General features: G+C 38.1%; 1 long non-coding RNA gene across 1 annotated transcript in view; it reads left to right on the forward strand.

The window, feature by feature from the left end:
- The window catches only part of LOC107964181, a 37,352-nt gene extending 31,536 nt beyond the window's left edge, over positions 1 to 5,816 (forward strand). The window contains exon 2 of the long non-coding RNA XR_001702410.2: positions 5,255 to 5,816. This is a non-coding gene — a long non-coding RNA (uncharacterized LOC107964181). The remainder of the gene's footprint in view (positions 1 to 5,254) is intronic.
- The last annotated feature ends 5,226 nt before the right edge of the window (positions 5,817 to 11,042 follow it).

Raw genomic sequence — 11,042 nt, forward strand, 5'->3', positions numbered from 1 at the left:
GCGTAAAGAGATCGAGCGAATAAAACTTACTTTACTGATCGCTCGATTGCGTTGAAAAATTACGCGAAATAAAATTTTGGGATAGAGATACGGAATGGTACGCGGCTCGACGTGGAATGGTATCGATGTTTGTATCGGGAGGAGAATTTAACACTTGGCGGGGATTTGTTTCTGTTATTATTCCGCGAAGCGTACGCACTCCTCGAGCGTGTATATAAACACGCACGTATATTTCCACTCATCTCTAATTCTCTGTACGGAGAATCCCTCGTACATTATGCCTCGACTATAAACAAACAAATCCACGACGATACATCGATATAATATATACTTTCCTCTTATTTAAAAATTTTCTTTTACGAGAAACTTTTACGAGTTTCACTAAGTTTCTTATTATGCAAATAAAAAAAAATATTATGCTTTTTATGCTCAAGGACTTATCTCCCTCGTTTCTCCCTCGTTAAATATCGATTTAAAAAAAGAAAAAAGTCGTATCGAAAGTTCGAATTTTCTCTCTCTCGAAAGATACGTCGCGTTTTTCCCTTTCCTCCCCTTCCCCCTTTAAAGATTCGAGGCGATTGATAGATGGCCTCCTCTCCTTTTAATCGAACTCGTCTCCACTCCGAAAATAACGTCGAATCTCGTGCGTTAGAAAAGGAGTGGAAGAGAGGAGGGGGGACGAGGAGGCGGCGTACGGTACTGGAGGCGGATAACCCTCTTTTTTTCGCGTCGTCCGCCGATTACGCGTTACGCAAGTGTGTAAGAACGCGCGGAACTCGTGCGTGACTTGCTTTGGAGAAAGGTGCTTCTGCGTACGAGCTCGTACGACAAACTCCAAGTCGCGAGACTTATCGGGAACGGACTTCTTCGAATCGTCTCTCTCCCAATTCTATACGCGCGTAACTCGCCTCTTCTACTCCGTGACCCGTTTTAAACTGAGAGCATCCTCCTGAGTTGGAGAGATTTCGAGCCGATGCTTACAATTTGCGAGAGGTAACTCGAAACGTCGCCACAATTCTTTGAAGAAAAGTAATAATTTGCTTTTTTCCCCCGAACAAATTTCCCTCGATAAACGACTCGTCCAAATTTTGTAATATTTAAAATTAAAATCTACAAATAATCGATTTAGAGTTGGGAGTAGATGATAAAATTCTGGAAAATTTTGATTTTGTATCTTTAAATATCGTTAGAATTAAACATTTTTTGATTAAAAATTTTACAAGTTTCCTATTATATAGGCTTAAATGTATATTAAATCTATAAATAAAATCGATTTAGAGTTGGGAGTAGATGATAAAACTCTGAAAAAATTTTGATTTTGTATCTTTAAATATCGTTAGAATTAAACGTTTTTTGAATAAAAATTTTGCAAGTACATATGGATGAAATAAAAAACGAATAAAGGATTCTCGATCCTATATAGGCTTAAATGTATATTAAATCTATAAATAATCGATTTAAAGTTGGGAATAGATGATAAAACTCTGGAAAATTTTGATACGATTTTGTATCTTTAAATATCGTTAGAATTAAACGTTTAGAATAAAAATTTTGCAAGTGTACATATAGATGAAATAAAAAACGAATAAAGGATTCTCGATCCTATTATATAGGCTTAAATGTTACATTTCGTCGGGATCGTTACGGGTTTCACGACTGTCCTTTATTTAAATGTCCTTTATTTCCGACCTCTTTATCGTCAGACGATAACGCGAAACGAATTTAGTGGAAGGAAACGGGGCTCGCTCGTTGCCTCAAGAAAATGGCAATTCCATTGGCAATTAGCATAACAGACGGTTCCCGCGAGTATTTCGGTTGGCCGAGTTCGTTCCTAATTTTTCGCTCGTTACGCACGAATAAATAAAAAAGAAAAAGAAAGGGGGATCGAAACACGATCTCGAGTTCAACGAATCAAGTTGAATAACAGTTCGCTACCTTGTGATTGAAACGAAGGTAACAAAAAAAAAAAAAAAAAGAAGAAAATCAATCATCCGGCGGGCATGAAAGTTCCTCCTTTCAGATTAGCCACACACCTTTTCACGCTTCGTTCGAGGTAAATCGCGTGGCAATCGGCATGGTAATCGCCACTCCAAAGATCCGCGATTTTTCTCCACGAAGGAGCGCCACTGTCGTTCATTGTCGCGCGACCCAGTTTTCCTCGCGGTTAATTAAATCCCTTTTTTCTTTTTCTCTCTCTCTCTTTCCTTCTTTCTTTCTTTCTTTGCACGTACGCCTCGATCGAAATCGGGCGGGGACCGGGCCATTAAACGCTCGTTACGCCTTGTTTTCGAACCGATAGCGATAAAAATGTATAAAAAAGAGAAGAAAAGGAAAAAAGGAAGACAAAATTCTCGGTAATTGGAATAATCCCTATCTGGTTACAATCGTCGATCTCGTTACGAGCGCGACAACTTGACAGGAGTACAATGATCTTTGGATCTCGTTTGCTTGTACGTTCCCATCCGATTAAATCGATCATTCTTTCGATCTGTTTCTCTTTTGTTCAATCTTTTTTCTCCCCCCTTCTTCTTCTTTTTCCTTATTATGTAAAACGTATAGAGAGTTTGAATAATAGTTTAGTTTCGATTGGGATAATTATTAATTTTTTTTTTTATAAATATATTTTTCACACTCGCCTCGATTCGATTTACTTTGTAAAACAGAGATCGAGATGGAAAATTCTTATTACTTTTACTCGATATACTACATATATATATATATCGATTATCGTGTCGTACACTTTCAAATTAATTTGTCAATATTTCCTTTTTACGCTGAAAATACACGGAACGTTAATTAAAAAAAAAAAAAAAAAAAAGGGGGAAAAAGAAACGAGGGAGAGAACACGCGAAATAACCTAGTTACGCGTAATTGCACGCCGAAAAGAAGCATGCCGGACAGGTGGTCCAGGGAGATAAACCAGCGAGTTAAGTGTTGCAAATTAAAAAACAAGTAGGCCTTCGAACAAAATTTAACTTTTCGACAAGTATGATGGCACAAAGGCTCATCCATCAATACGTGATCGGATTATTAAAAATCAAAGCTCGATATATCGTAGACGTCTCTCTTTCTCTCTCTTTCTCTCTCTCTCGATCTCGCCCTCGAAGAATAAAGTTGTCGTCGATCGAAACGAGACGAGAGGAAGGAAGAAACGAAGCGAAGACAACCTCAAGATCTCTCTCTTTTCTCTCTCTCCCAGAAGAAAGAGAGAAAGAGAGAGAGGGAGAGAGGGTGATCGTTCTCACGTAAAAAAAAGTACCGGGCGTTAATTTTCGTTGCACGCGTTAATACACGCAACCGTGTATCGGCTCTGTTTTGGGATCGATCGTAATTACACCGATTATCCGTGGCGAGCGTGCATGTCCGGCCATTTTGAACATAAATTACGCTCACGATCACCGCGATACGTCCCTGCATCCCGACGGCCAGAAATAAAAGAAATCGCGGCGAGTACGTGACCATCGTAAGGTTCTGCCCTTTTTACCGATACTTTCTCGACGTTTGCAACTGTACTCCTCCACCTCTTGGCCAACGGCCAATCATCACTTTTATTATCGCCGTTTCCACCACGCGACTGGATCTCGCTTCGCTTCGGCTTAATAATATTTCCTTCGTAGATATTGATTATTTCCGATTAATTTCGATAAATCGTGAAAGGAGAAAGTTGGAAATGGAGCAACCAGATTGTAGAGATAGGTTCCCTCGTTGCAGATTTGAAAAATTCTGAAATAATACATTTTTATTAGTATATATATATATATATTTTCGTAGCATTAAATTGATAAGAAAATTCGAGGGAAAGTGCAATTTTTACTACCATCTCGCTTCTATGAAACGAGAGAGTATATATATATTTGAAGAAACGCCGCAGAAGTATTCGCGGTTAGTCATAAAATTCCTCATACGCTATATTACAAGGAAATTCATCTATTTTTATGAAAGAAATATAATAAATCTTCGCATTTTCTTTTTTACAATCCATTATATTGCAATAAAAATATAATTATCGTTCTCGGTTTAGAGGAATTGTTTTTAAAAATTTCCGCGACGCGAGAGAAATCTCGTTCTCCGAAATAGAATTACCCGAAAGAAAGATCTATATAAGGAGTATGCATCGAAAGTGTCTGGACGACGGTGAAACGACTTTGTAAAGGGGGAGGGAGAGGGGGGAGATCGAAATTATCGACGCATCGGTTAAAGGCATGCATGAAAAGACTGTTAAAGGTGTGCACGGGTGACACCTGTTGCTCCCATCCCGCGGTCTCTCGAGCAAAATTTCGTCGGCCCCGGTTTTCCCGATGTGGATCCCCGATGTCGCGCTGTCAATATTTCATCCGGATAATTGTAACCTGCCCACGGTCTTCATAAACGCCATCCCCGCGTGAATTATGGAGGTATATTGATAATAAGTTTGCGGCCCGGGCGGTAATAACCTGGCAATTTCGCGCTACCTCTCGCTACCTCCTGTTTCCTTCCATCTCACGTACGTAAATGCTCGTCGTACGTGTGCTCCGTGTGCGAATAAAAAACGCCTCGAGCCTTGCGCCGACCGATCGTGTATCCGGGCCTCGCTTAGTTTCAAAAGTTATTTAATAAGAAGGAGCGGCTGCGTAACGGCTAGACGAAACTTTCGAACCGTATATACGAGCTCGGTTCTTTCTTTTTTCTCTCCCCCCGTCTCCCGCGATGAAAATGCCTCGCGTGGAACGAAGGATCGATTAAAATTTCTTCATTGTCATTTATTGCCTTTCGACTTATTTATTTATCTTTCTCTTTTTGATGAACGATTAGAAAGATTAGCTAGCGACAAGAATTATTTTTATCGTGGAATGTGAAAGATGCGTGAAAAGTGCAGGAGATATCAGCGAGCGAGATGCTTTTTACAAATATTTACACGTACGAAGGCAAATCTCTCTTTTTTAATCGTAAAGGAAAAAATGAAACAACGAATTTGCATAAAAGTTGAACTTTTTTTTTGATCGAGCTTTGGAGAAAGATCTTATTTGTTCTCTTTTTAAAAAAGATTACGCGAACTAATTTTACCAAAAATTTTAAAAATGTGGGGAATCGATGGTGTAATTAAAATTTATAGCAAATAGATATTTGTTAATGATTCTAATTAACGTTAGATATGATGAAAGAGGTGGAAAGAAGGATTCGATTCGAATTTCGATACAACTTGATGACAATATTTAATCTCTTGTTCGTTGGAAACTCGATTATTTCGAGCTAACTGAACATTCTGCTGTTTCAGGCCAAACGAACGGATCTCGACCATAAAGGATAGATCGATGTGCTTCACGCTGTAATTTAGCGACAACCCTACCGACTACTGGTAATGCTATTTCCAAACAACTTACAATTAGTGACTAGGATTAAGGATCTAGGACTAAGGATTAATTCGTGGAAATGATACTCGACTAGTAAATCGTTCAAAAAATATCGATAAACGTTCTATTTAATCGATTTCTCGTCGATATTTCGTTTCAAAGAGATCCTTCTGCTCGATTACTCAATGATTATTCAACTGTTAAAAACGAATAAAAATTGTAAATCTAGAATAGAGAGATATTTGTGAAGTTTTTGTTATAAAAATAATTGAAAATATTTTGAAATTTGTCACATTAATCTACAAATTCTTAGAATTGATTATTCCTTGTACCAATATTAGATGAATTTAGAAAATGGAAATTGATAACATATCAATTTTTGAGAAAAAAAAAATAAAAAAGAAAAATATCGATGAAACAAATTTTGTTTGATAATAAATTTGATGATGGAAGAACGTTTAAGAGACGGGGGAAAGATGGCGCCACTAGTTCAATGTCGAACGTTCAACTCCACTTGTAATTCGAATCTGATGAAAAAAGTGTTAAAAAAATGGATGGAAAAAGATAATGTTAAATCAAATATAAGATGTTAAATAAAATTTATAATGAAAAAATAGAACGTACTAATTACAATGGCAACTTGTAATTATTTTCACTTTTAATCTTGATCATTCTTAATCCTTTCGACTTCCTCAAATCGATCGAAACACTGTTGAGATGCGATGGATAATTAATTCTTTTGTTAATGTTTTATGAAGAATTTTGGAAATTCTTCACAAATTTGTTTAATGAAATGGTAAATATTGCTCGACCAGTACGCGAATACGAATTTTCTGTCTTTTTTCTTATATCGACTCGATCGCCTATCAATGTTCAATGCACGAACAGAATCGAAACAAATATAATCAGGGAAAAAGCAGAAACACTGGCTTTTACGATAACAGCGTATAGAAAAATAGATTTCTTTTCGCGAAACCGATCGAGTCAATTTAAAAAAATTAGTTTCCATTAAATCGTTATAAAAGAATCCCCGATATCCAATTTAAATATAAAATCGTAAAGGGAAAAAAATTTTAAATAAAAAAGAATTAAATCTAAAGAGACGTGAAATTAATTTGCTTGTTCGATAGAAGAAGATAGAAAAGAAAGGGAATGCAAATGCGTTTGCACGATAAATAACCCTTTCAGAGGATTACAAAGACAGTTCGCTACGTCTGGTGGAATGAAAAATTATCATTGCCCACCGTCCTACTTTCCTTCCATGCAGTTTCTTCCAAGTTCCCTCTTTCTCTCTCTTTCGAAGACAACTATACTTAGAAAAAAAAAAAAAAAAACACTTTCACCCCTAACCATCCATATCTTCTCTTAAAATTTCCTCGGCAAAATTAGAATTCCTCCAAAAGAGAACGATTACACGTTTAAACGGATCAAGGAATTCTAATGCTCCCCCGATCGAAACCCATCTTTTCTTTTCCCTCCAACCGAGGAGAAATCCTTATCAGGGTTGAACGAAACCACCCTGCAATTAAGGGACGGGTGGCGGTCGTGGCAAATTAGCAGGGTCTAGCAGGCGAGACGCGTTAATTAATTATGCATACCTTCTTTCCCTTTTCGATCCTAACCCTCGTCCGTCTACACCCTCCCTCCCCACACGCCTCCTCCTCGTGATGGAACAGAGCGGCGCGGCGGGTAATTGGAAATCAATACTCGTATCCAACCCTCGAAACATTCTTGGCTTGACGAAAAAGCGATCGTGACCCCTCTTCAACCGCGAAGAAGCTCCCTCTTGGTGCAAGGAGGAGTCGAGCCTTACCTCGCCTTACCTACGAGCCCTCATTATCTCTTTTTTGCATCGCGCCATCCGATTTGCCCTGTTTCGCGCCGCTCTCAACCGAATTCCACCACCAATTCCTCCCCTCTTGCACGCCGCCCCTTCGTGAAAAAGCGGAGATAGGGAGAAAGGGAGAAAGGGAACGAAGAAAGGGGTTGGGGGACAGGAGTTGGGATAAATTTTTTATTTTTATCGACGTCATTTTTTCCTTCTCCAGGGCAAAATAGAATTCGTTTTTTCGTTCGAGGATGGAAATCGAGAACAACAAGGAAAATCGATGCTGTTTTCTCGACGCCTTTCGTTCAATCATTCGTTATCCTCGATTTCCTCCTGGATCGGACAATATCGTTCGTTTAATATTACGGGGCCGTTTTTTCTCTTGGGCCCGAGGGAGAAAGTTTAATCGAGCCACCGCCGGGAAACTTGACCCCCTCGGCGTGTTTCGTTTCTTTACGACGCCCCGCTCTTATTGTACACCCGAAAGGAATTTGCGCCGTAAAAAATTAATATGAATAAGTTGCACAGATTTTTTTAAAAGCTCTCCCGCTTTTATGGCCCATTACCTTCTCGCTTTTACGAGCCGCTTACCTTCCCCCCCTCACCTCCGCGGACGTGTATCTTTATACGTTTAAATTTAGCGGGCCACGTCGTGCGAGGACAACATATTTCCTGTGATTTCCCCTTCGAAATTTTCACGCGATTCTTTAATAAGATCCGCGGTTATAAAAGATCGTTTTATTCCTTTTTTCGCTCCTTTTTCGACGAACGAAAAATACAACGGCACAGTCGATAATTTTATTTTCTTTATAAGCTCGAGGCATTGATGTAAAATTTCACGAAGCGGAAAAAAAAAAGAAGAAAAATACGTATAAGAAAATAATAATTGCGGGGAAGAAGAAGGCTTTTCAGATTTTCCAGTATCTAGTTCAATTTCGCTATTAAACGTCGTTTCATCGTTGTACCAAGTCGAGAATAAAGAGATCGTTTCATCCTACGTTTATTATTATTATATAAGAGGGAATTTGCACGCTGGCATAAAATATATATCATAAACTGCATATCTCGTGCCTTTATTAATTCAAACAAATATACGAATATCCCCCTTTTAACTTTTTAAATTTAAATCATATCCCGTTATTATGCGTCTCGACTGAAAATAAATTTAATATGCTTTAAATTTTCGCGATTCAGTTTCAATTCGTTGCGCTCAAAGAATCGAAGAACTCGCTGCTTCTGTAAGCAGTACAGTAAATTTATTTCTTCCAATCTTATCCGATCCGTCCACGAAAAATCCATCCAAGAAAGGCGCAAATTCGCATCGTCAAGATCGTTAACGCGTGATTTCTCTCTAATAAACTCGAGACTCGATCAATTCGAAACGTATCGGCTACGTGAGCCGGACACGAGTCCAATCCGCATCGAGGAGAAATTGGACTCGTCGTTCGAATTCACGCCGCGTCCTCGATGTCGAATGTCGAAGCCCGTAGTGCTTTTCTGCTGTGGAATGAAAACCACGAGAAGTGTCGTCACGTCGCGACGCCTAATGACGCCAGATTACGCGGCGATATTCGTGCACCAAGATGCACGCGCCGCCGCTAGAAACTGCGTTTTACCGATACGTGAATCGCATTCACACCGTTAACCATATTCGACGAGTATTTGCGCCGTTGCATTGCACTCGTACGCGAACAACGTAATCCCCGGCTCTTGCCTTAAAAAGGTACGACTTCGTTACGACATCTCGATCTATGCATCGGTGTTGTCAAAAGTGTTATACACTTGGTTTCGAAAAATAACGCGTCGAGGATCGATTGAGTTATTTGTTAAATTAAAAATTGAACGTGGAAACATTTAAAAATTCCATTTCTTCGTAAAAATGCATCTCATTCCAAAATATAAAATTCTATTTATTATTATTCGGTGTATAAATATAAGTTAAAAATTCTACTTTTATTTACATTTTGGACATTGTGTAAATATGACCTTTTGATTCATTTTTTCCACTTTCAATCGGAATAACTGAAGACACGTTATTGTGTATAACAAAAAAATAAAATATATAACGTAAAATAGAATTCATAAGATCGTAAAGTTTGAGGAAAAAGCGAACTTTCAAGTTTCTCGAGCAGCAGCAAGAACGACAACAAGAACGACAATAATTTTTTTCAAATAATTTGTTTTTAATAAAACACGGTTTCAAGGATAATCGAAAAATTTTTTTCATTATAAGATTCATGAATCATGCAAATATATTCCACCGCTTAAGAAACTCTGTTCGCGCGCTTTCGATTAAATTATTAATTAAGTGGGAAGGAAATTGGTATCGATTATTCCACGATAATTCATTCAACGGGGATCGAATGAATTTTCAAACGACAAGGAAAGGCAACAATTAGTTTCCTTTGCCCGAATAGCGCGCGCTTTCATACGTTAACACGGCTCCTCGTCGTTATGCAAATAAGTCGGAAACTTACCGATCTTTGCAACAAACTCGACGTCCCCCCATCGATTCGAAGCAACCATTTCCCTCGATCGTTTTATTTCTACGGCGAATTCGATTAAACGCGTCATTGTTAAACCGTTGTTCTCCCCTCCCCCCCTGAATTTCGTTCCTTTTTTTCTCGGCTAAATCCTTGCTCTAACGATAATTGGACGGATAACGTTGTTAAAAAGTTAATAAGATTTTTTCCTCGCCAAGAAGGAGATGGCATTAGTCGGTAATTAGAAAATTGCCTCGTTGTTGAAGTTGAGAAAAATTGTCGGGGGTGGGGAGGGGTTGGAGATTGGATAGACATCGAGCCGAGATTGAGGGCAGATCTCGCGTTAATCGAGATTGGAGCTAAATTAAAATTGTTGGGATTCATTTATTTGCAAATGAACATTGTTCGATATATCGCAATGGAATATTGCACGTTTTTAGAGAAAAGAAACAATTACACTACAAATACGATTGCTCGTAGAGAAAAAGCTTATTCAATTAATCATTATCCTGATCTTTTTTTTTTTTTACTTTTAGAGATATTTTTAGATACTGCTATATTTAGATACCGATTTTAAAAAAAGAATATATCTTCAAATATTCCTCACCGTCAATCTCTTATCGACCCGATAATCTCATTTCTCTTTAATCATTCTTTTCATTTCTCGAAATGGAAGCCAAATCTTCACGATTTAATAAAGAAGCACAAGGCGTGAACTTTTCTACCTAGCTACGGTGACGAAATTTGGTAACTGCCAGTTAGATGGCTTCGTAATTAAAGTTATTAAACTCTGGGAAGCACGGTTGAAGCGGGGGGGAGAGGGTGAATGGATTTGGGGAGGCGTAACGAACCCTGTCCGTCGGCGACGAAATTAATTACCGGTGAAAAAATATCTTTCCTTTCCCATCACGTTGCGAAACGTCGAAATTTTTCAAACGTGGGAAAATAAAAATTGTTACGATTGTATAACGCGATTGCGAGATGAATTACGTTTCAAAGAATATTTTATCTGATTATACACACCTTGCAGTCACGTGCTACGATAATCTAGAAAGTCATGAACCTCGAAAATCGGTTCGTTCTCTTTGCTCTTTTTTCTCAAGTCCTCTCAATTCTTCTCAATTCTTCTCATTTTCATTTTTGTTTCTTTTTATCAGAAATTGGGAATTTTAAAGTAAATCCTTTGTACAACTAATTTAAAAAAAAAGGCTTCATCAACTCATCTCATCGATTAATACTTATTATACGCGAATAAAATAAATATACTTTTAAATTCTTTCTTCATAAATTTGATAAAAATTGCGGTCGTTCCTCCGTTCCTATGTTTGTGCCCATTTGAATTATATTTCACGACACCTATCCTCGATAAAAACTTTACGGGGATAAACCCGTATATGTAGA

The sequence above is a fragment of the Apis mellifera genome, linkage group LG3 (assembly GCF_003254395.2).
Source record: "Apis mellifera strain DH4 linkage group LG3, Amel_HAv3.1, whole genome shotgun sequence".
Lineage (NCBI taxonomy): Eukaryota > Metazoa > Arthropoda > Insecta > Hymenoptera > Apidae > Apis > Apis mellifera.